General features: G+C 41.9%; 1 protein-coding gene and 1 pseudogene across 2 annotated transcripts in view; one reads left to right on the top strand and one right to left on the bottom strand.

Moving 5' to 3' along the window:
• Positions 1–26,797, top strand: part of LOC126415935 (protein spitz-like) — a 496,935-nt gene that overhangs the window by 231,467 nt on the left and 238,671 nt on the right. The gene's annotated exons all lie outside the window — the stretch shown is intronic.
• On the bottom strand, positions 7,121–17,326 carry LOC126455521 (uncharacterized; annotated as a pseudogene).

The following is a 26,797-nucleotide window of genomic DNA, read 5'->3' as shown; positions in this document are numbered from 1 at the left end:
GAATGTCGTCATAAAGCAGTGCTTCAGAGATGCTGCTTTGTGATATGGTGCGTTGTCGTGCGGATACAGTTGTCGTCCCCGAGCTGTTCCTATACTGTACAAAGTTCACAATGCTGTAAAATGTGTTAACATCCCTATACCGTAACCCAAACTCCTCCGTATTTCACGGTTGGCACAACGGGTAATGGCAATAACGTTCTCCATACGTTGGCCAAAGCAAAATCCTTCCATTGGATTGCCATAGGGCATAGCGTGATTCATAACTACACACACTCGATTCTAGCCGTCCACTGCACAGTGGCGTCGCTCTTTACACCGCCTCGATAAAGCTCTGTATAAAAGAATACAGAGCTTCATACCTCGAGCGTCACTTAACATTGACTGCAGAAATGTGTGCCTTATGATGATGAGCTCCCTGCGCACAGTCATGTGCTACCTGGTCTGCTGGTAACCCTTCGGAACTCAAGAGTGTCATAGCTTCCGCTAATATCGTTCTATTTTTTGCAACCGCTCTCTGGAATATTCCGATTCCTGTCTGTCAGTAAGAGCTCTGTCTGATGTTGGTTTAGCTATGCTGTGGTTGCTCCTTAGCAGTGGTTGTTTCGTCGCGTTTCCACATAACAATCACATCACGCACAGTCGACTTGGACAGCTATAGAAGGGGTGAAATGTCCCCCATGTATTTGTTACTCACATGAGATACAATGAATAGCCAAGGTTCGAAGTCACAGACTTATCTACTGACAGCACAATAATTCTGCGCTCCTTTTGTACTTGCGGGTCTGCCACTCGTGACATCTAGTTGTCAATTCCGCGTCGCTTAAGGTTGTCCGGATAATTTTGGTCAACATTGTACATTCCTTAACTTTAGCGATTCGTAGCAATACTTAGAGAAACATTTTAAAGTACTCTGAGCACACCTTTTTTGGATACCACAGCGAATTGTGCGTTGGTCAGGAGCGACCTTCGCTTCGACCGCGAAACATGAGGAAGCAGCTCGCTCGCCTGACCGTTGGTGATTCATTCAAAGCGCGGGCCCGGAATAGCAAGATGCGCCGCGGCTCGCAAGTACGTTTTAAATAGCACGCTCATGAGTGTCGCTCATGCCCACACTATTTACAGACAACATGGCTACTTACCTGACTCAGACACATATCAGATAAGACAACAGTGGCATCATTTTCTCATAGTTCAAACAGAGCATTTTCTCGATAGCGGACGATTCTTGCCGAGTTCCTTTTTAAGATGGATGACATGTGTTTCTTGCAATCCTGCCCTAAGACTGGACCACATGGAGCGCATAAAACGTTTGGCTTCTTTATGGTTCTCAGTACAATTTCCTTGTTGCCTGGTTGCATCATTAACATGCTGACAGTTTACATCTGTGATATTAATCTCACGGAAATAAGTCACTCATTCTGTATTGAAACGGGATAGATGCACTAACCAGCAGCCACCAAAGCCAACCATTAGTGCCGTAAAAATAAAATTTAAGTTTCCTGCAAAATCAGCTTTATTCATCTCGGAGATAAGTAACTAAACTGTGTGCAAGTCAATAAGCTGCTGTCCATGGAGGAGATAATATTTTTGTCGTTCTCTTTTGAGCAAACTGACTTATTCGAGTGCATAAGTGTACGCGAAAAAAACTTATTCACGACATTCCCATTTGTAATTTATCAGTTTGTATTAACTCCACGCACAAATTTTATTACTGCCGTGGACGAAGTTGGTACAGCATATCCTGGAATGAATGTAGAGTATTGGACGGGGTATAAGAATACTACCAGTTGTTGCGGGGAAGAAAATCAGTGTGTGTCTTAACCGGACGTATAACGAGACTTCAACTGTAGCCTTATCGAACCATTGCGTATTTCGATTTCTCTCCCAAGTGATAAGTTTTTAAATGAGTCAGTATGTACAGGTAAAAACTTTGTATACTGAATCCAGGATAATGTACGTTGAATTTTCATGAAAATTCATTCTATAACGTTATTTTATAATGCTCCAGGCTGAGTGCCGACAAGTACATCAGCACGAAGGGGTACCCAGTCGTTTGATAAGAGTGCCCTTGTAAGAGGAAATGTATCCCTACATGGAATAAGTATTAGAAAGCCTAAGAGATACAATAGGCTGTTTCCGTTGCGCTTATCTTCGGTTAGCATCCTACATAGTAAAGAAAGTGAGATTAAATTGTTGCGAACGATGTTAAATTAACGGATGAATGCGTGTTCAACTGTAGCTATCACACAGTTGATACTCCGTACATACATAATTCGAAGATGACACGTAGACCAATCTCCTGCAATAACACTTAAAGTTAAATTTCCAATGACATGTGGATAAAGTTCGTTGTTAATCATTCTCAAATCATGAATCGGACAGGAAAATCTCTATTCTTCCTCCGAAAACTGCAGCTAAATAGTGTTGTTGAAGGGATAGTGGGATTTTACTTTCTACCTACCGAGGACACGAGAGTACAGTTTTTGGTCCCCTGGACGCTCATAGTGGGACAAGGAAGAGATAAGGATCCTAATTGTGTCGCGCTTGCGCCCCAAGAGCTTAATGTTAAGTCGCCAAGATTTAATGACGACAATTTTGTGTGCGTGTGTGTGTGTGTGTGTGTGTGTGTGTGTGTGTGTGTGTGTGTGTGTGTGTGTGTGTGTGTGTGCGTGCGTGCGTGCGCGCGCGCGCTTAGTACCATGTGTCCCTGATTTCTGTTCCGTAGCATTCAAACAGCTACTACGGTATTATCTAAATGCTTCTGCTTGCCTGTCCCAGCACGAAATGTCTAGATGCAATCTGACGTAATAACAAATAACAGCCAATTGACACCCATTAAATGAAACCATCTACCATTTATCATTCCGTAATAAGGTCATCGTGAAATATTACCATCAAGCCACTAAGGCAACTGTGCCCTTTGGGAAGGGTTGCGTGGCAGGTAACCTTACTTGCCGTATAGCGACACTATACTTGGTCGTTGTAGGACAAATCTATGAAGTTGTAGCATGCTGGTTTTGCCCTTTTGCCATAGCTAATTCTGCGATTACAAACTTCCTCGCTATCTTTCAACATTCTTAAATGCGTGCAGTAGTACATCTTCATCCCCATGTACAGAAAATCTGTAGTCAGGCAGGTTAGAAGTCTGAAAGTTGTGTGCCTCTCGATTCAGTAATTGACAACTTATTATGTGATATTACTTGGTAACTAGTCATAAGAGACAGAAGACTGCTAAAATCAAACTTTGAATGTAGCGTCGTTATTACATTGGCCTGAGACAAGGCGATCCACTCTCACCAGTTCTGTTCAACATCGCGCTGTAAAAGGTGAGACGTGCAGGTGGCCGTTACAGTGTGATAGGGATAGTTGGGATGATAAGAGCCTTGAATAGATTTCAGCAATGGGCCTACTGTAACGATGTTAGGCTGGCTTACTTTCTTTGCAAAGAGCAGAGCTACCATGCTATTAAATAATGTTTTATTAGTTGTTTTATTAAGTGTGAAGTTCAGAAAAAGATTTCGAAAAATATGCACTTTCGTTGGCCGTGTTAAAAGTCAGTGCAAATGCAAGTCTCTAGAAGCATGTATAACTCGCGGAAAGGTAAAGAGGTCTTTGGAGAAAAGAGAAGCAGCTGCGTGAGTGTTAAGAGCTCAGATGGAAAACTAGAACGAAGCAAAGAAGAGAAATGTGGAAGGTATAAGTAATAAATATGTTGAGGGGCTGTAGAAAGGAGAAAAACTTCAAGGTTGTGTTATAGAAGAGGAAGTAGAAGCAGGTAAAACGGGATATATAATGCTGCGAGAAGAATTTGACAGAATGCTGAAAGATCCAAACCAAGAAAAGGCCCGTATAGTAGACATTTCCTCAGTACTTCTGATACCGTTTGAGACTCAGCCATGACAAAATTATTCCACCTGGTGTGCAAGACACCCTCAGACTTCAAGAAGATGTAATAATTCCATTTCCAAAAAGAGCGGCTACTGACAGGTGTGACTATTAACGAACTATCAGCTGAATAAAACACGAATTATGTACAGAACGGAAATTTTGGTAGAAGCCACCGTTGGCGAAGATCATATTGGGTTTCGAAGACATTTAGTAATGCACGACGCAGTACATAACCCTAAAACTTCTCTTAGAAGGAGGGGCGAACATAGTTTAATATTATCTGTACAGTTTCTGAAAGTAACTGGAGTACAGTCTTTGAAATCCTGGAGGTGGCAGGGGAACAATAAAGGAAACGGAAGATTAGGTACAACTTACGCAGAAACCAGACGACAGTTAAATATGTTGAAGGGCATGAAAAAGAAGTAGTGGTTGAGAAAGGTATGAGACTGGGTTGTACCCTATCCCCGATATCATTCGATATGCCTCTTGAGCAAGCAGGAAAAATGGGACGGAGTTTAAGTTAATGGAGGAGAATTAAAAAAAATGAATTAAGTGTGCCGATGACATTGTAATTCCGTCAGACAGCGAAGGACTTGGAAGAACAGTTGAACGTGTTGGATGTCAAATTAAACACCTTTCAGCCGTCTGATTTCCAAACTTACTATATTTGTCTACCAGTTTCGGCGATTTATTACGTCATCTTCAGGCCCTGTGTATAGACAACAATGATACCAGTACACCTATGGAAACCCAGGTAATGAAAAAAAGAGTACTCGTGAGATTGGTGTCTCATATGTAGAGTACACACGAAAGCGTTGCACTCAGTACAGAGTCATAACCAGGAAACTATGTTGATGTAATGTAATATACAGGCAAATGTGAAGTAGACCCCCATTTTAATTAACAGTGACCAGAATGATCATGAATGTAAACTTCCAGTCCGTCATACATTAGTCTTCAGCCATACTTGGGAAACAAGCCCCAGTGACAGCAGCAGCTACCACCACGTGATGATGTCGAGCAGTTGCGATTTACACAATACGATCCGGCGGCAAACCCGAGAAGCGTATTTGCAACAGATCCGTTGGGAAAGCATGAAAAGTCACATGTCAAATAAAGTCATCAAACTGATATCCGTTGAAAATCCTCAAAAAGTAGCATTCCAGACTATCTGAGTATCGGGCGGGAACATACGTCCCTCTGTTGCATGTGCAGTACTATACCCATAGACGTTTCATAGACGGTAAAGTCTTACAAATCTGCAATTCACAAGAGCACTAAACCAAAAGCACATTTGAAGTACGTGACCCGTTTTCTTGTAAAATAGGGGCATAGCTGTGTTATGTCGAAGCTGGGCAACGTAAAAGTGTGAATGCCCGAAGCAAAAATTGACTATTGAAAACCGAGCAGCACAGGCATACTCGCACCCAGACAGACTGCTAGGGACTCAACCCGTACTGTTGCAAAAAAATTAGCATAAAATTAGCATATAATTTTTTGTCGGTAACCGGTAGGTTAGCTGTTGCGTAAAGTAGTGGAATCTACCGGTAGAAAGGTCTAACAAGCCCCCTGGGATCGCCACAACCTTAAGGAACCATTAACGCTTGAGGACATGTCATTACTACTCACAGTTACTGCTTACAGGAATGAGGGAAATAATATGTAACAACTCGTGGCAGCAGTATGGTCAATACATGTCAAATACTATAGGTAAAGTTCAACCGAATTAGTGGTATTATACCGTGTGAGTGGGTACACACACACGAATAAGTGAGTAACTAAATGATTATATATATATATATATATATAGACAGCCTCAAATGCTTATATATTGTCAGAACGTACGACTGTTGCAAGGGGAATATGTACCAAAGTATTTCATCTGCAGTCATTGCTGCCTCCCTAATTACATGAAATGGAATTCGAATGCAGCTACCTAAAGATCTACCATCCTTACTCATAATCGTACTCACCATACTGCTACCGAAAAAGAAAGAACTACAATCGAGAAACAAAATTCTGTGAAAGTACATACTGTTAATGAAACTCTACTCATTCTACTTGAAATTTACATTTAAAAAAAACACGTGAAAAACAACATACGGACGAAAGATTACAATGACCGACTTGTAGGAAGATCCCACCTCGGTTCTGGTCAAAACAGGGGCCAGCATTCAAATACTGGTCCACGTAGATTTCTGTTCGAAAGAAATAATACATAGGAAGTAACAAACGAAAGGAATCATAACTGAAGTAACCACACAAGATACAAAATAACACATGTACCTGCTTACTATAACGATCACTTCAACCATCGTTTGCCGACTGTTGTATAAACATACAAACCAAACCACTCAAAGGTGAAAACCGGTAATTTAAAAAGACATAGGTACTAATCAAAGAAAGGCATCTCAAGTGCATGTCACTATCGATCTAGGGGATATCTATCAAAACTGTCGTAACCAAAAATGTGGCCAGAAATACTGCCATATTGAATCACTAGTAGAGCACTGTGCGCACAAACAAAAGGAAAACAGGAAGTGTCCATGTGGTGATAACCACAGCAAGACCACCACCACCACCACAGAAAAGTCTGCTGAGCACCCAAATAGATAGAAAGAGCTTTATATATCATGCAAAGTAAAACATCATGAAAGATAGCCAGGGAATTACTAAGATATACATTAAAGTAGTGGAAATTCGTAACAGGTAGCAATTAAATATTTGTATACAAATGTAAGTGCATAAGAAGTTACGAAAACAGTCGAAAAGCCATGTGTTCTTAGATTCTGTATGCTATGAAGATAATCGATTTTACTCATGTGCAATGCGACGACACCAACTGTTCGAAATTGTCCTATTAATATTCTTAATCCATAACTCACGAAGAGTTTCCTCCAGCATAACAATGAAATACATGTCGGTCTGTACTATTTGGGAATAGCAGTGAATAACGCTGCTAAATTTTTATGTATTTGTAAGTCTAAAATCAACAAATGTGGAGAATAATTATTTTTCATGGTGATTAAAGTTTACTAGTGTTATATAAATTTACCAGTGCAGCCGAAAGAGTTTGGATGAATTTTAAGTCGTACATCCGAGTATTGTGTCGGACTGTCTGAACGGCATACGTCGGCGCTGTTTTTCCTGTTGGGCCGCGCTGGCACGCCGCGAATGGAGTGTCGGTTTCAACGCTAATTGCTGTAGGCCGCGCAGCTTCTTCGCCCGTGCTCTACTTGCCGCGGCACTTGAGCCGCGCTGGCTGCTGCCCGAGCGGCGAGCACGTGGGAGGCCCGGCTTCCTTCCTTGTTAGCGCTCCGCCCACTGCCGGACCCGGGCGCGCCGCTGTCGCCGCCGCCTCCTCGACGCCTGAGGTGCCGCGCCACGCACTCTCTCCGTTCCCAAAGGTAGGCGCCGCGTTCGGGTAGAAGAAACGCTTGCGCTCATCAGGTGCAATCCGTGCTGCAGGCGTGTCTGAGGGTACCCTCGTCTTCGACGTCTGCATTCCTGTCTGTTTTTATGATATAACGTGTTTACAAAGTTCCTCTTAGGCTAAGTTCATGTTTATGATAATGTCAAAACAAATACCTCTTAAAAGGTGGATATGACAAATGTGATAGGAAAAACTTGAGCACATACTACAGAAATAAATATTAGCTTTATTCAAAGGTTCTTGATCTTAAAAAAATATTTCTTCAGCAATATTAAAAGTTTTTCTTCGTTTCCTCGGATTAACAAAGCGGAGATTGATGAAAACTTGACTTGGTGTCAAGTGGAGTATAGATCTGCGACAAGTGATCGTCCTAATTTTATTGATTGCTGTCTTTGTAACATTTGCGTGATAACGATTACTGGTTTCACTCAAATTTCGAAAATCTTCTGATCAATTGTTGTTGCAGAATAACTTGTTAGTTCTTTCTGTTGCGGTAGCTTCTATAAATCAGTAATGTGCCATTTCACCTCAAATCTTACATATCAAAACTGAATGTGTCACATCACTATTTCAAAGTTTGCTGTGAAAAATATATGTTCCACATGATACCTTTTAAAAACTACAGTATTTTGTTTTTCTTATGATTCGTGAAAACGCTACAGACATCTCTAAAAGAGAGTATTTTTGAAAATGTCGTAACGAAAGGGAAAATTGAAATATTGTTATAAAGAAACCGATAGTGGTAGAGATCTGAATTTATTTTTTAAAAAAATACTTTTTTCTCAATACTATGAGATATGATTAATACATACTCACTTCCTTCCATTTTTTGGAAAAATAAATTAGAAAAGTTTGTAGCTTTTTGCGAATTTCAAAATTATGTTTTGAATATATGAATAATGGTTCAAATGGCTCTGAGCACTATGGGACTTAACATCTGTGGTCATCAGTCCCCTAGAACTTACAACTACTTAAACCTAACTAACCTAAGGACATCACACACATCCATGCCCGAGGCAGGATTCGAATCTGCGACCGTAGCAGTCGCGCGGTTTCGGACTGAGCGCCTAGAACCGCTAGACCACCGCGGCCGGCGAATATATGAATAATCACAGGATGTTAACTGTCTTGAGAAATGATAAAGTGGAAGGAGTGATAACTGTCAGCTAAGACATTAATGCATGAAATTATTAAACTGTCAAAATATTTGTGCGTGAACATGAAAGAATCTGAAATTTTTTGGTTCTTTAGAAATTATTTTCTCCAAAACCCCCTTCCTAAACGTTCTAAAAATTTCATGACATGTTAGTTCGTCACTGTACTTACGGAATGTACGATCAGGGTGGCAATATTTGTCTGTACAAAACGTGAGAGAATTTTTAGGTAGACCTAGCTCTACTCTCAAGGTCAAAAAAAGCATGGACACTTAATATTTTAAATTGGGCGCTGATGTAAGTAAATGTCAGACGAAACTGGTATTTCTGAATCAGAATAATTACTTTACAACATTATAAATGATTGAGAAAACCATTCATAATTTTCGTCAAAAGCTTTTTATAACAAAAATGAGATGCAGAATATTTGTACACATTTTACTTTTTATAATATTATTCACAAATTATTATTGTATTCTGTCACGATTTTACTTCATGACTTTCCATGAATTAAAACTGCCTATAATGTAACAATCAACACTGCACTGTTCATAAGAGTTCATTTTTTTTTATCTGTTTCTCATTGAACTTGTATAGCGGAGCTTAATTGGCATACAGACAAGGATGGTCCAACAAGAGCAGTACTTGTAAAATGGGAACTGTACACTGATGATGGCCATTTGTAAGCATTAGCAGGACCATGAGATGTCGTAAAGGAGACGTTTATATGTTGTAGCTCATTAGAGACACTTACCTGTTCCACTCACCACTGATTGTCATACACAGTAGAAATGAAGTGGCTCACTGCAAAGTCTTTTTATTTATACTGTGGTCTCCGCATTTCTAACGTGACAGAAAAGGTAACGTTCTTTGTCTTTTTTAACTGGGAAAATTTAAGTGGAAAAATTAACTTAAATTTCGTATTTTCGTCTTACATTTTAAGTTAAAGGAAACCCGGAAGTGTCTGGCTGTCAACTAAATTTGAATACACTAAGAGGGGGGCTTTAACGCAAAACATCTGCTAGGTCTTCAGTGCTCTTGGTTTGTTAGTTACATACTTCTTGTTCTCCTCTGTTTAAGGGTTATTTTCAAAATTAAGATAAAACGAAACCACTTTATTTCTTAACAGTTATAACACAGAGGTCTAATAAATATTTTTTCCAGAGAAATTCATGACCGCAGGTTGACATGACTTGTATGATTTGAGATATGACCCTAATGTAGGTCCACAATTCACTGATGTGTTTGCTTATGGAAGGTGCGCACAGTTCTGTTTTTATTTAAAAGTGATCGAAGTTTGAAAGAAACCGGTGATCATAATATGTAACTTGGAGGTGGAGGGGAGAAAGGAAAGGGTCAGCTACGTTGGGACTTCCACACGGAATCAGCGGCAACGAGTGAAAATGTGTCCCGGACGGGGACTCGAACACGGGATCTTGTATTTACTGGGCAGTTACGTTAACCACTGCGCCATCCGGACACAGTATTTATCGCAAATGTGTGGAGTCTGTCGGCACGCTTCCTGGCTGACCCGCATTTCCATCGAGCGCCACCCATCTGTAGTCCCAGTCCATGTCTTCGATGTCATTACTTTGAGTTTCCTGCAGAAGATCGAAAGTAATTAAGCATCAGCATTGAATGTAGTGGATTCATTGGCCATAGAGGCAAATCAATTATATGAACGCATTCTGTTAAGACATGCTGTTATAGGCTGCTGTAAAGAATATTGTAATAAAGGGAAACTTATAATAACAAGAAACTTTAAAAGCAAGAGCCAAGAAAATATAAATAACTTGCCAAACAACATGAACCAGTTACAAAAAAGTACTTTCCTTTACGTGCAAAAATTCATCATTACAACTGTCAAAATTTGTGCATCCGAATGTCTTACTACATCTGAGAGATGTTTGCCAGCGGACTTAGAAATCCAAGGCAGAAAGATCTTACACGATATATGGATCTAAATTATAAAAATTGGGTACCTAATAATCTAAATAACAGATGTAAAATAGAAAAAATTACGGACACAGCATGCAAACGCAGAGTTTTGTTTCATGGCGTGATCAGAAGAATCAATGATCGTATTTGGGCGAAATCAACATCTTCGACTCAAAACCGAAGATAAACTCTAACGGAAATTATAATCGTAGGACTCTCCCGATGGTCAGATCAACGCCGTTACGTACGTAATTGTCGATGAGGCCACTGTAAAAGGATACGAAGAGCCGGTCAAAAATAAGGGGGCGATCAAAAAGTTCGTTTGGAGGTGTTGCTGCAGAGTATATGCAACGTAGCGCTACTCCGATGTGGGTATATAGGGTGTAAATTTTAAGCTGACAAATCAGAATAACTCGAAAAATAAGCTTCACACCAAAAAATTAGTAGAATCAAAAGTTGATTATTTTCGAGGGGGACATCTGCTGGTGCTAAAATTAGCCCGCCACCCCAGCAGGGTGGGAGGCAACATTAAAATTTCAAATGGGAACCCCCATTTTTTAGTTGCAGAACCCTGACAGCAACGCCACCATGTTGAACAATGCTTTTAGTGCAGATGCCTAATGGACCGCTCTGGATTGGCATCACGTTCTCTTCACCGATGAGTGTCGCATATGCCTCCAACGAGGCAATCGTCGGAGACTTGTTTGGAGGCAATCCAGTCAGGCTGTGAACGCCTTAGACACACTGTCCAGCGAGTGCAGCAAGGTGGAAGTTCCCAGTTGTTTTGGGGGGCATGCATTATTTGGGGCCGACGTACGCCGCTGGTGGTCATGGAAGGCGCCGTAACGGCTGTACGATACACGAATGCCATTCTCCGACTGATAGTGCAACCACAATGGCAAGGCACTCTTCTTCATGGACGACAATTTGTGCCCCCGTCGTGCACATCTCGTGCATGACTTCCTTCAGGATAACGACATCGCTCGACTAGAGTGGCCAGCATGATCTCCAGACATGAACCCTATCGAACATGCCTGGGATAGATTGAAAAGGGCTGTTTATGGACGACGTGACCCACCAACCACTCTGAGGGATCTACGCCGAATCGCCGTTGAGGAATGGGGAATCTAGACCAACAGTGCCTTGATGAACTTTTGGATAGTATGTCACTACGAATACAGGCATGCATCAGAGCAAGAGGATGTGCTACTGGGTATTAGAGGTACCGGTGTGTACAGCAATATGGACCACCACCTCTGAAGCTCACGCTGTCTGGTGGTACAACATGCAATGTGTGGTTTTCTTGAGCAATAAAAAGGGCGGAGATGATGTTTATGTTAATCTCTATTCCAATTTTCTGTACAGGTTCCGAAACTCTCGGAACCAAGGTGATGCAAAACTTCTTTCGATGTGTGTAATTGGGCTGTTACAGTCTTTGCAAACAACGTCACAGTTTCTTAAGACTCGCTAGAGACTAAATCAATGAAATAAAGACCCGAGCAGAAAAGCCAGACCTCCTTCGAGAACAGAACTTCTTAACAAAACGTGAGAAGGTGAAATGAAATGGACGAAATGGTATATGTGTGAGTGTATAGAGCCAAACAGACCTGACAAGAACTCTTCGCATAACGAATCAGAAAAACGGAGACAGCATATGAACTAACCAAAAGTGCCTAAAAGAAGAAAACATCAGTTAATTCTAAGATACATTCTCTACATAATTACATACATCCTCCGCAAGGAACGTCACGGTGCATGGCGGAGGGTGCCCTGTAGCACAACTAGTCGTTTCCTCTCCTGTCAAACTCGCAGGTAAAGCGAGGGAAAATGACTATGTATATGCCTCCGTATGAGTCGTAATTTCTCGTATCTTACCTTTGTGGTCCTACGTCAACGATATTTTCGCGGCAGTAAGACCATTCTACAGGCAGCTTCAAATACAGATATTCTAAACTTTCTCGGTAGTATTCTTCGAAATGAATGTTTTCTTCCCTCCAGGGATTCCCACGTAATAGAGATGGGCAAACTGAAACACTTAACTGTTTCGAAACAAACGAAACTGTACAATGTAATGTTTCGAAACAGTGAGACAGTTTGTGTTTTGTAATCTAATAAACCTACACATTTTATCATCTTGAATGTCTACTGTATAAGTATGTCCATATAAACACAAATGAGGTGCGAGAGCGCCAATCATTTCGCAGAAAGTATGAATCTATTACTTGGGCGTCTTGGCAGTTTCGTATTTCCTGCAGCAAATGCACTGCTTTCGTGTCGTGTGACTTTCATACTTTTCAATTGGCTGAGGACAGCCATAGCTAAAGACAGAAGAACCACCACGAACGGAACTGGAGGTAGGAGCAAACTGCAGAAACAACGGATATGCTACTGGGATTCCCACATTCCGTTAGTGTGGGTAATATACCCACCCTGCTAATTTCCATGCACACAAAGGGAATCATTGTGGATAATAGGCACAGTGACTATAGACTCACAAATAACGCCAAATAATTCGAATAAATAACAAAATATAACAGAAAAAAATTTTGTCTTTCATGGTGTTTCGAACCGTTACTAAAGTCACCATGTTTCCCAGCCCTTCCCGTTCACCGCTACACTATCAGTGATATGTCAAACAGATTGCTTGCAATTATACCTACATCAAATTTATGTATATGTCTAATAACTGTCACTCTACGCCTTTTTTTATTCAAAATGTTGTAGGCTTACTTGCGTTTCTTAATACGATTACTGTACATGAAAAGAGAAGCGTATGTTATTTAAAAAAAGTGTAATTTAATCGAATGATTTTCACGTATTTATTATTTTGAATGTGAATAGTATGCGTTGTTTTATTGTTTGGTTAGTGTTTATAAAGCAGGTGTTACGCCATTTCGTAATAGGACAGTCAGCTAGAAACGAAGCTTTATTTTCGGATATTCTAAGCTTCATTCTATTGCTTGTCAAAAATATTTCGCCACTCTTGAAAGTGTTTCATTAAGTGTTATGTTGTGTTTCAGTATCTGTGCCGAGCCCGAATCTCGTACGACACAGAGCGGAATGAAACATCACTGTTTCGATACAATTAGTCCGTTCCAAGCGCAGGTGGACTGAAACAGCCTTATTTTGAAACAACGATACAGTTTCTGTGTCTGGCTCGAGATCGAATCTGGTGCGGTTATCCGAGACAGGGGCGGAATGAAACACCACTGTTTCGAAACAGTGAACCACAGCCGTTCCGAAACACTGAAACAGTTCCACTATCGATACACTGTATCGGAACATAGAAACAGTGGCCAAGTCTACCACGTAAGCCCCCGAAGCATATTCGTCACTTGCATGTTGACCGACCATACCGGTAACAAACGTAGCAGCTCGTCTCTGAGTTGCTTAGAGTGCTTCTTTCAACCCGACGTGGTGTGGATCCCAGGCACTCCAGTAATACTCAATAATAAGTCGCACTAGCGTCTTATATGCGGTGTCCTTACAGACGACCACACTTTCTTAAAATTCTCCCAATAAATCGAAGTCGACCAGTCGCCTTCCGTAACACAGTCCTCGCATGCTAGTTTCATTTCATATTGCTTCGCAACGTTACGCCCAGATATTTAAACGAATTGACCGTGTCAAGCAGGACACTACTAATGCTGTACCCGAACATTACAGGTTCGCTTTTCTTACTCATCTGAATTAACTTAAATTTTTCTACATCAAAAGCCAGCTGCCATTCATCACACCAACTGGAAATTTTGTTGGGTCACATAGTATCAACCTACAGTCACGCCTGTCTTCGATGAACACTGTCCGTCTAGTACAACATACTGGGTTCTATTACTTACGAAGTCTTCGAGCCAATCATATCTGGGAGCCTATTCCGTATACACGTACCTTTAACAGTCTGCAGTGGGGTACTGTGCCGGATGCTTTTTGGCAATCTAGAAATACGGAATCAACCTGTTGCCTTTCATCCATTGTTTGCTGTATATAATGGAAGAAGAGAGAAAATTGGGTTTCACACAAGCGTTGCTTTCTAAAGCCGTGCTGATTCGTGGAAATGAACTTTTCGGTCTCTAGGAAATTTATTATATTCGAACTCAGAATATGCTCCTGAATTCTGCAGCAAACATATGTTAAGGATATTGGTCTGTAATTATGTGGGTCCGTTCTTTATCCTTATATACAGGAGTCACCTACGTTTTTTTCCAGGCGCTTGGTACTTCGCGCTGGTCGAGAGGCTCGTGATAAATAGAAACTAATTAAGAGGTCTGACCGAAATGGGATTCCATCCGCACCTGGCGATTTATTTGTTTTAAACTCCTTCTCAGTTGTTTCTCTACGCCACGATGCTTGTTACTCTGTCATTTACACGGAACTCTGTACGAGGGTCAAACGACGGCTCGTTTGTACTCTTCTCCTCTCCCAACGATTTCTTAAACGTGGAATTTAAAACTTCGTCCTTCCTTTTGCTTTCTTCAACTACCAAACCAGACTGGTCAAGGAGTGATGGTTGGAAGACTTAGACTCGCTCAGCGATTTTTTATAGGATCAGAATTTTTTCAGGTTCTCCCCCAGATCTCTAGGCACTTCAATACGACCAGAGGCTCTGTATGGCGCAGGATGTATTCTGTAAGCAGTGGAAGTTTGATCGACAATGTAGAATTAAGAGACAATACTTCAGAAAACTCTAGGGCCCGACAGTGGAAAACAGTGAATCCAGTAGACGACACAAACATGAACTCGACATGCAGGAACGATCACAGACATAATTCTGGAGGAGGAGGAGGAGGAGGAGGAGATTAGTGTTTAACGTCCCGTCGACAACGAGGTCATTAGAGACGGAGCGCAGGCTCGGGTGAGGGAAGGATGGGGAAGGAAATCGGCCGTGCCCTTTCAAAGGAACCATCCCGGCATTTGCCTGAAGCGATTTAGGGAAATCACGGAAAGCCTAAATGAGGATGGCCGGAGACGGGATTGAACCGTAGTCCTCCCGAATGCGAGTCCAGTGTGCTAACCACTGCGCCACCTCGCTCGGTGATTCTGGAGGAAGAGGACTGCTTTCTGTGGTCATGCATTCCTGCCTTTTACTGCATATGTTCAGTACAATTGTTAATAGTGATTGTAAAAACCATCCTGACAGTTTATTTACGGTGAATCTGTGATTAAGAAACATTAAAAAAGTATATTTCCCATTCTTTAGAAATAAACGTGATCAGGATAATTCTAGGGCGCCACATAAGACATGCTATGGATGTGTTGATATCAAAAGGTGATTTAGCTTTTACAATTGCTATTCAATTATTTGAAACCAAGAAACAATGCTAATAATTCTTACTCTTGTAACATTGATATTTCTGGTTATTACTAAAAAAAAATATTCCAATTCGGACCGATGACCATAGTTCAGCACTTCCTTCTCCTAAAGCGCCAGACGTGTGGTTTTTTGTGAATCACAGTTTGATGCAGATTAAAAAGCCCATACCGACTTCATTTTGCTTCCAACAATTTTAAACTTCACCGAGCTACGTTGTTTGGTTAGATTTTTGCGACCTAGTGAAGGAAAAAAACTGAACTTCTTTGATGCACAAGAACTTGCGGGAGGGGGGAACGGATAGCAGGAACATATGGTTTCGTATATAAAAGAGAGACGATTCATTTTCTTAGTGTTGCAAAAAAGGTGAGTTGGTCTATAGCCCATACAAGGGCAAATCAGAAAGTCTTTGCCCATATTTTTTTTATTATCCAAAGTAAGGTACATACAGGTAATGACAAATACGCATCCTATTCCACGTATCGTACACTGTTTTTCCACATGGTCCCCATACAGGTTCACACATTTATTATCCAAAGTAAGGTACATACAGGTAATGACAAATACGCATCCTATTCCACGTACCGTACACTGTTTTTCCACATGGTCCCCATACAGGTTCACACATTTGTCCCACCGCAGCACTAAATTTGAGATGCCTCGGCGGTAGAATTCGCCCGGTTGGCTGTGTTATCACCGTCGGACTGCTCTTTTGGCTTGTTTACTTGTGAATCGCTGTGCTGCCAGGTACTTCTTGAGCGGTCCGAAAATGTGGAAATCACTACGGGCGAGGTCTGGACTATGCGGTGGGTGGTCCAGAATCTCCCAGCGAAATTCCCGGAGCTGTCCGGCAGTTCTGATTGCCACCTGTAGTCTCGCATTGTCGTGGAGCAGAATCACGTTGTCCACATCGAAAATCTCTCGGCCCCTTCGCCTGATGGTAGGTGTGGAACAATAAGTGTCGGCATTGATGATTACACCTTGTGGAATGAAATCCAGAAGGCCGTTACCATCACTTTTCCAACAGATGGCGCTGAACGGAATTTTTTCTCACAGACGAACCCGGATGTTTCCACACCATGCTGTGCTGCTTGGATTCCGGCGTGAAATGAAGCACCCACGTTTCATCACCATTAACTATGCGGACCAGGAAACCTGCATCGTCCTTGGAGTACCGTTCCAGATGGTTCAATGAAGACATGATTCGCTTGCCTTTCATCATGTCATCCAACTGTTTAGGCACCCACCGACATGAACCGTGAACGATGTCGAAAGCATTCCCATATGATATGCCAAACTCCCGGGAAATGACCCCGATGTGCTCACACCGATCTGCTTTCACCATTGCATCCACGCGGGAAATGTCAATAAGCGACGAACGCGGCCTCCTAGGCCGCTCATTGTCACGGAAGACTTCTAAGCCTTCATCGACCTCACACCACCACCACCACCACCACCACCTCACAGTTCTCAAAGCGAGACAGTTTTCCCATACGTGGGCTGCGTTTCCCTGTAGATCTCGATCGGCGTTGATCCCTTGCTCCATAGAAAACGAATTACACTTCCTTCCTGTAACGCCATTGATGAATGAAGCACAACCGCCATCTTTAACAACTGACAGCAGGACCGTGCGGCGGAGCTATCGGCAGATATGGCCGGCACGAACCAAGAAACGTCCAACGCTGGGAATGTATATGTTGAATTAGCATTTACAGCAGTGATTTGGCAAAAAAAAAAGGGGCGGCGAAGAGTAACGTAATTACTTTTGAATACATTATAGGAGTGACAGTGATCAATGTGTTACAAACATTTACTATTAAAAACAATCTTGATCACGATTTATTTATTAAGGTGACCGGTTTCGACCACTACTGTGGTCATCTTCAGACCATTGAGTAGGAACCTCTTTCTGCTGGAAAATCACTACTGTTATTCTAGTGTGATTCTCCAGCAGAAAGAGGTTCCTACTCAATGATCTGAAGATGACCACAGTGGTGGTCGAAACCGGTCACCTTAATAAATAAATCGTGATCAAGACTGGTTTTTAGTAGTAAAGAACAATAAAGTGGTCATTTACTGTTCTCAACAGTAAGTGATAAGAGTGGATGGACCAAGTTGGTTTCCAAGCAAGAGAAACAGCACATAATACCTACAGTTAGATTGTTGTACAGTTATTTTCAACGCAACACAGATACAAGAGTGAAGAGAGTAAGAAATTAAAAGAAATGCCAGTACTCTGCAACGAGCCACAGAAGACCACAGGGGACTCTCACGATAATACTCCGAAAATATTCCTGAAAAATCTTTTAAACCTTATTGAAATTCGGATTTACTCTGTGTAATATATCACTTGCAGCATTTTTAGAGAGACTGAAATGTCGTTTTAGAGAGAATGAAATGTCGTTGTAACCTTAATCCTGCTCACATGAAAGAACAATTATTTCAGCAATTAATGACAAGTTTGTGTGCCGACATTTTTTTAAAAAAGGAAGTGATTCTCTGTGTGTAGTAACCAATCTGTTGATTTCGTATAGCTGAATTCGAATTTCTAAAGACTTTCTCAACAGAAAAGTTCATTTACACACTCACTCACTCACTGTACTTGAAAAACATAAAATAGCAAAAATCCTTTGTATGTATTTTATATTAAGTCGGAAGACATCAACTGTCAATCACAACATTTTTTTGAAAAATAGATTTACCGACAGATAGCTGATTTCACAATTAATGAAAATATTATTTGATGGTTTATTGATTTCTGAAGATTTGGTCTTTGGTTAACGTTTTCTAATCTACTTATTTTCATTCCATTTAATACACGAACAGTAAGAGTTCATTCTGCAGATTATTCAAATACTATAATAAATCATAATACCCGGTGAGTAGTACACGAGATCCTAAATATAGCATCATACAGAAAAATGGAAATGATTGTATGACATTACTGGCGAGGATGTATGGCATTATTAGCCCAGAGACCGTGTCTGGGGATGCTCGGCCGGGCAAGTCGATTTGATGCCCTTTCGGCAACTCGAGAGTGAATCGACACCAGGATACAGCGACACTAACCATTAGACCAAGAGCCACGGACGTCCCATAGAATTATTTGTCCTTTCCCCCTCCCACCCCCCCTCCACCCATGATATTTTGTTTTTAAAAATACCGTGGTTTAAACAGTTCTGTACGTCGAAGGGTTCAATGCCGTAGTGAAATTTGTATGAGCAAAAGTCTACAATTTTTGGGTGTATTTATTGATGAGAATTTAATTTAATAGATCTCACACAGGCTGACTATTTTAAAACTATCATTTTTCGGTTATGTCCAGTGGAATAATTTTCCGTAGTAATTATACTTAAAAAAACTGTTTCCACCCCTCCTTCCACCCCTCCTTCCACCCCTCCTTCCACCCCTCCTTCCACCCCTCCTTCCACCCTCCTCCTCCCACCCTCCTCCTCCCACCCTCCTCCTCCCGCCACCCTCCTCCTCCCGCCACCCTCCTCCTCCCGCCACCCTCCTCCTCCCGCCACCCTCCTCCTCCCGCCACCCTCCTCCTCCCGCCACCCTCCTCCTCCCGCCACCCTCCTCCTCCCGCCACCCTCCTCCTCCCGCCACCCTCCTCCTCCCGCCACCCTCCTCCTCCCGCCACCCTCCTCCTCCCGCCACCCTCCTCCTCCCGCCACCCTCCTCCTCCCGCCACCCTCCTCCTCCCGCCACCCTCCTCCTCCCGCCACCCTCCTCCTCCCGCCACCCTCCTCCTCCCGCCACCCTCCTCCTCCCGCCACCCTCCTCCTCCCACCCCCCTCCTCCTCCCGCCCCCCTCCTCCTCCCGCCCCCCTCCTCCTCCCGCCCCCCTCCTCCTCCCGCCCCCCTCCTCCTCCCGCCCCCCTCCTCCTCCCGCCCCCCTCCTCCTCCCGCCCCCCTCCCCCCAATTCTTGTAGTAAGGAAGAACTATGCTCAGTCAGAATCATCATGTAGCCCGTTGCCTAATTGGAGAGCCATTTTACTTAGCCCGTAACATTAAACATAAGTTCATCCACAAAAATCTTTGAGGTAAAGCGGTTCTCAAAACAAAGGTTGATTAGAAAACCACAGTGATTCACTAAGCTTCATTCTATTATATATGGCACGCCATTGAGCTGAGGTGATCTATTACAGGGGACTACAGCGTAACATACACAGAATCACGGTGCACCTCGCCATTTCTTGGATGTACAAATTTTTGCCACAGATTAAAAGGAACAAAAAGCGAGAGAAGAAACCCTATGGCCATGTAAGGACTAAAAGCTTCGTATTTGTAAACCGATACTTGCACACCGAGCTATGAAATGATTTAATCAGTTAATTTAGAAGCCTGATAAACGTGAAAGCTACATTTTGCACGAAGATAACCTTTCTACAAGGGGAACTCCACATCGCACCCGCACTCAAATTTGGTGGTGACAGTCCGGACAGTCCGTCAAAAACTAACACAGATCAAGCATGAAAACAGGAAGAAATTATACTGAACTGTGAAAAAGAAGCAAAACAGAAGCAGCGAACGGACCAAGAACAAGAACTGCGCTATAGAGCGGCCTAAAACAGCAACGGCGTCGTGTTAGTCTTGGTGTTGGACTGCCAAGTGGGTGAGCCGTGTTCACACCTCCCTCATGCAAATTTTTTCCCCAGCTGTTCGCTGTATTCAAATTTCTGTGTCGTGGTGTAATGTCCGTTTCCAACAGCGAGGTGTAAGGTAAGAACCTAGAATTACAATTGATTCTGCGCAGCTACTCTGGTAAGTGAGTGAGATATGCCTCTTTTCCCGATTTAGGTGTTCGTATGGATTGAATGTGATCACTCTCAAGGAAATGAGGAAAACATAATATTTTGTCGCATAAGCTGCAACGAATGAACGCAAAAGTTTCACAGTCACACAGGTTCTCTATGCTGTGTCGAAACGTATGTTTTTAATGTTTCGGAAGTTGCGTTCCGTTTTGGAAGTTTTGCCTCGAGAATTCCTTTGTTGTAACATAGTTCACACCCATTTATTTGTTTTCATTTCTGTGTGGAATGTCTGTGGTATCTCTCCATTCTGTTAACAGTGTATAGTACAACTGCCAAGACTATGAACTTACATTTCTGTGACAGGACAGACGGTTCATAACGTTGCGAAAAATATAAACTAAACCACTTGGCAGTCCAACACCTTGAATTTTTATTTATTTATTTATTTATTTTTTTTTTTTTTACAGCTCAGTACACCTTCCCGTTTTCATGCTTGATCTCGTACAGTTTTGGACGGGCTTCCACTGGGCCATCGTAGCGCTAAATCTGAAGAAGGTGCGATGGGGAATTTCCCTTAGTAACTCACTTCGGCTTCCATAGAGGAATTTTTATTTTTAAATTTCCAGTTTCTTTAGGAATTTCATTGTAACTGTTGTATAAGCTTGCCTTTAAACGACCAATATGCAGTCACATTTAAACATGAGTTCCTTTAAATAGCACGAAAATCGATTCGGCTCATGTCACTGCGAGACTTTGTGCAAGTGACGCATGAATCGCATAACGAAAGTATTAAAAATAAATTATTTAATATGGGGTAATGTTTTCAGTCCAAAGGAATTCTATGAATTGATTCATTCACACAAGTATCTGGCTACCTATTTTAAAAATTAGTTAACCAACTGTGATTCCATAAGGAACTGTGGTGCACAGCGACCATAGACTATAAGGGAGGAGAAGCAATTCCATTAGTTTTATAAAAAAAATCTAATGGAGGAGTGATTAATTGCTGTGTACCTCTCTTTCCTTAAAAATTTCTTATTGTTCTTGTAATAAATGTAACAGGTCCTACTATTAACTGGCTAGGTCAGTCACTACAGTGGCCATAGAAAGACTGTACACCACCTCAAGCAATTCAGTGGTGATTTCAAACCAACCTTAAGGTTGTTAGCGAAGGTGATAAATTTTTAGTCGTTTTTTAATTAACCACGGTCTGTATAAACGTTTTGCTGATTAATACAATACAATAAAAATTGTCGTACACGTTGTTTAACATAGCACACCATACGTTTTCTGGAAGCTAGTGTCGTGTTCAAACACTATGCTAATGCAGGCTGCAGCCTGTGTGCCTTCCCACGAGATGCGGGGTGTATCCTCGCTCCGCCGGCCGCGTGCTAACTCGCGGGCTCCTAATACGGCGAGCCTCTCAGTCGGCGGGGCTCTCCAACCACAGGTCTCGCGCCAGCTGAACGGATTAGTACTGTGTTCTACAAAAAATACATCTACCGTGATAAGACATGAATGAATAGTTTTATGATGCATACGCCCCAAGCTATGGCTCCTCCACTGTGTGGTTAACACAACTGTTTACCGGCCGTCCAAAATGTAACGTGTGGTACAAATATCTTGCCTGCAAGGTTTCTCTCTGCCTGGGTTTGCTTTACGTATGAAAGGAAATCGCGCTCAGTCATAGCGTTTGGTACAAACACTTTTTAACAGTGGCAAAATTTTTATCTATTCTGGGCTTTGAACACTGCGATTGTGTTATTAATCTTGATGGCCGAACTCTTGTGTCCGTGTTTGCTTGCAAATTTGTTTTTGGGTAGGTTCTGCCTGTATCAAGGACAGTTTTTCGCTTTTAACTATTATTATTGACCAAGTGATTGCATAATTGAAAGCAGCCAAAGATGTACAGTTTCCTTAACAGAGACACATCGTCTGAAGTGAAAGTGGCGGCTAGCTAAATAAAGGATGTGTGGTTAGGTCCTTCTGTGTTCATAGTGTATCAAAATGACGTAGCAGATAACGTCTGTGAATATCTGACTTCGTTTGCAGACAGAGAACTGATGTATAACGTGGCGCCCTTGGAGGCGCATAAACGCCTGATCCGAAGAATGGCAGTCGATCTTAAGCACAGTGTAATGCACGTGATAAAAAGGCGAAAGGAGGAATGTCGTTTGAGTAAACGTTCGCCGACCGGTCACTGGGATAACTCGCAAGTGTTAAGTATCCAGGAATGACCGCGCGTCGGTCTGTCTGTCTGCCTGCCTGCCTGCCTGCCAGCCAGCCAAGAGAGGTTAAAGGTGAAATAGCCACATTTATAGCTACGGGGAAGCCAAATGCCAGACCGAGAATTCTAAGCCGAGAAGTGTTACCCATCCACATTGTTGGTTCATTACAAAATCCTTAGTCGGTCAGGTACTTCACGTTTTGTCTGTTCTCACTCTCACCTAAGTTGTCTATCTGAAGAGATAGAGAAGCTGCAAAGGGGGCTGCTTCTTTCTGTATACCTCTTGTATTACGATAAAATTGTAGTTGGGGTATTTTTCGTCTATCAACAACGAATTGAAAACAGAAAAGAGAAAAACTAATCTGGTTCACTTTGTACTTCCGACGTACATCATATGATGATTTGCGGACATGTATGAGATGGTAAAAAGTGCTGATCCGTTTGGGTCGACTATAACTACGAGTAACATACTAGCTTTTTCAAAATCCGTATCATTTTACATTAATATAGGTAATAAATTTACAGATAAGAATTACAGGTTGCGTATTATTTCATTCACTCGTTTGGGTCATCAGACGCACGAGCATCCACAGATATTAATTCCAACGGTCGCTGTGTCCCAGCAGCTTGCGTTTGTTAAACGCGCATGAGTGAAAGTCTTCAGTCGCAAATAAACTTTGAGAAGACGGGCTAACAGAGAGGCCGATGTTACTGATGAATATTTGTGAAACAGAGATACTGGAGCAGTTCATTTCACAGAACCGTACTTAATCAAGTTACGAAATACAAACGCGTTTTCTCATAATGCCTACAAGTAGTGTCTCAGAGCATAACATTTCTCTAAATTCGCCCTTCCGCTGAGCTGATGGCATTTTGAGAGCATGTCATGTCGTTGGTATGTCTATGTCCGTTCAAAACCGCGTAAAGCCAGGCGTTTTAGAAATTAACTGTGTTGGCTGGCCATAGAATTTGAAACGTGTGGATAAAAATCCTACGTCAAGATGGCAAATTTCTTAATTGATTACCGGTTTCGGCACATTGACAGGCAATCGTCAGATCTAAAATGCAGAAAATTACATATAAAAATGAACAATAAAAAGATATTCAATATTTGAATTTTCGTTACGCAGTACATAATAGTGTAAAATGTTCAGTGTGTGACAGTCATTAGAGATCGCGATACTCTTAGAGGTAAGTCGCCCTAACAATCACGTAGGCACAATGCGAAAAATATGGTGAGTGATATGAAATACCTTCATTTCGTGACAAACGCGTACTTTGTTAAAAAAAAAAAAAAAAAAAAAAAAAAAGGCAACTTAAAATTCGACATTGCTCTTTGTCGATATTTAAACAAACTGCTTTAATGGTAAGAACACTTTCAACCTTCATTGTGAGCGAAATATTAGGTCCAGCGGACGTGTTACGTTGGAACACAGTCATAGCTCCTTTCGTACGACATGGTCATAATGTTGAACAAAGCACGTCTATTCGAAACAGCACCGAACGAATTTTTTCTATTCGACATGGAATGTTAGAGATGCAAGTACACAGTGGCAGAATGGGTTAAACGCGAGTGAGTCGCGGATCCTTCACAGTTGCCCCGCGTTACGTCAGGTTCAGAACCTGTTTGCCTCTAGCTGGCTGCATGCGCGAATTACCGTCCACAGGCGTCAGCAGCTTTGTCGCAATGTGATGTAAACGGAAGGTAGAATGCGCGACCCTCCGGAATTTAGTTGAGCGCTCCTGAAATAATTGTTTGTGTCATGTGCAGTGGTTCTTAGTCTAAATCTGCTGTTTGCGTAACTGACTTATTTCGAGAGTGCGAAGCAGCTGCGGAACGCTCAGCTGTTTACCGCGCTCTGACCCTTCATACCTCACCATTGGGCTACCTGTGAAGCGTGAAAAGACTAAGTAGACAAGTCGGCGAAATGCTGCACACAAAGGTTGGATGTTTGAACGGCAGTCCTGGAGGAAACTTGCACAACTGGCGCCTGTAAATGCTGCCGTTACGTTTCGGAGATAAAATGGGGCATTTGACTGTTTCCTGGAAATTGTCTTAAATGATTAATTACGTCATTTTATACTAATAACATGCTTTTTCCTCATGAATATCAGTATTTAACAAAAACGGAAACTCAGATGAGTTGAATGCCCGCTGAAACGCTCCATTTGACGAATGTGATGACAGTTATCTCACTATCTAGCACGCTGGCTCGTAGAGATCCAGATGAGACATTGGTCACTGCGTTTATTTCTGTGAATATCATTTTGTGTACATCCTATATTAAAATTATTAATCTATTAGTTCACCATTAAGTACTGTGCTGTGGCCGGCCGAAGTGGCCGTGCGGTTAAAGGCGCTGCAGTCTGGAACCGCAAGACCGCTACGGTCGCAGGTTCGAATCCTGCCTCGGGCATGGATGTTTGTGATGTCCTTAGGTTAGTTAGGTTTAACTAGTTCTAAGTTCTAGGGGACTAATGACCTCAGAAGTTGAGTCCCATAGTGCTCAGAGCCATTTGAACCAACTGTGCTGTGCAATTGCAAAGGTGTAAAATAATATTATGTACAAGTTAGTGTTCTCATGCTTTTTGTTTTGGATGTGATTGTTGGTTGGTGACAGTAATGCCTAGACAACACATAATACTGTGACCAATGATGGTAACGTTCATTCAAAAGCGAAACGCATTTTTTCCGCACATTTTGTTCGATATATGCAAATACTCGGACTGCATCGACTGTTTTCATTCAGACGATTGTTTTCCATTAACCGAGTGAATCGACTGTCTCCATTCGGTAGTTCCCAATACTAGTTTCAAAATCGATTTCCTACTAAATATGTATCCACGTTATTCGTATCTAACCTATTGTATTCGGTGCTGATTTTTGAGATAATGTCGAAGAAATTAAAATACTCGCTCAGCAAGAGGCTCGAACCGACGACCCAGAGATGGAGGCCCATGCCCTACCGACTGAGCTAGCCAGGCACTCACTGTACCATTTTACTGTGCGGTAAAAGATCGAACGGCGACAGTCTTTCAACAGAGTGAAGAAGAGCATGGCCACTTAAACATTACACAGTGACAGCAAAATGCCGTAACCGTGCCGGGTAGGAGCTGTCCACTGCCTCCGCAATCACGGTGACCGATAGTGTCCTGTGCGTGTCCGCATTCATAGTGGGCGATTTTAAATCGTGCGGTTAGCGGTCAGTTGCCGTCCAGTGTGTGTTGTTGCATTTCCGTTTATATTATCTATTACGTTTCTTTAAATAATGGAAAAATACTGATAGAAACTTTGAATAGACTTAAGCAAGCCCATCCTGCGCTGTGGGGAAAATATCTTGACATCCACAAAAATAGAAACGCTACGAAAGGTGCCTGGCATGAAGCTTGCGTTGGACTACTCCCAGAATTTGAAACTCCTGATGACAAGGACACACACGCATTTCGTAGATAAATTTTGACTAATTTTATCATTTATTTATAGGTACTGCATTTATATTCATGATAAAAAGAATTACTGTACTAACACACTAATTTAATGTTTATTCCAGAGCTTAGCTACCGTTTATTAAATTATGTTCATATTTTTTCATTTGTCATGGCACACTTCCGACTACAGACACTAAATATTTACAGAAACATTTCTCCCATTGTTTGCAGTCGGTCCTCATATGGTTCAGTCGTGCGATAACACTTATAACTCTGTACGTATCGCCGTATCCGTCTCTTTCAAGGAATTAATTATGTAATACGGTCTAGGTATTTACAATAATGACAGTGTAGTATGTTGAACATTAATGACCTGGTGAAATATGCGCAACTTATTAGTGAGAATACCAAAGGCACACGCGACATAACTTATTGCTCTGTACATCCAATAAATATTCTTTTGTCCACAGTTAGAATTGTTCCTCCAAAGGGTCTCAGTAAATGCTTACTGAATGCAAAAGCTTCATCTCCGATGAACAGGTTAGCTCTCTCTCTCTGTCTCTCTGTATCTCTGTATCTCCCCCCCCTCTCTCTCTCTCTCTCTCTCTCTCTCTCTCTCTCTCTCTCTCCCCCTCCCCCCTCTTCCCCCCCCCCCTCTC

Source organism: Schistocerca serialis, chromosome 1, assembly GCF_023864345.2.
Source record: "Schistocerca serialis cubense isolate TAMUIC-IGC-003099 chromosome 1, iqSchSeri2.2, whole genome shotgun sequence".
Classification (NCBI taxonomy): domain Eukaryota; kingdom Metazoa; phylum Arthropoda; class Insecta; order Orthoptera; family Acrididae; genus Schistocerca; species Schistocerca serialis.
Note: the sequence above shows the minus strand (reverse complement) of the source record. Positions and strands in the feature narration are given on the sequence as shown.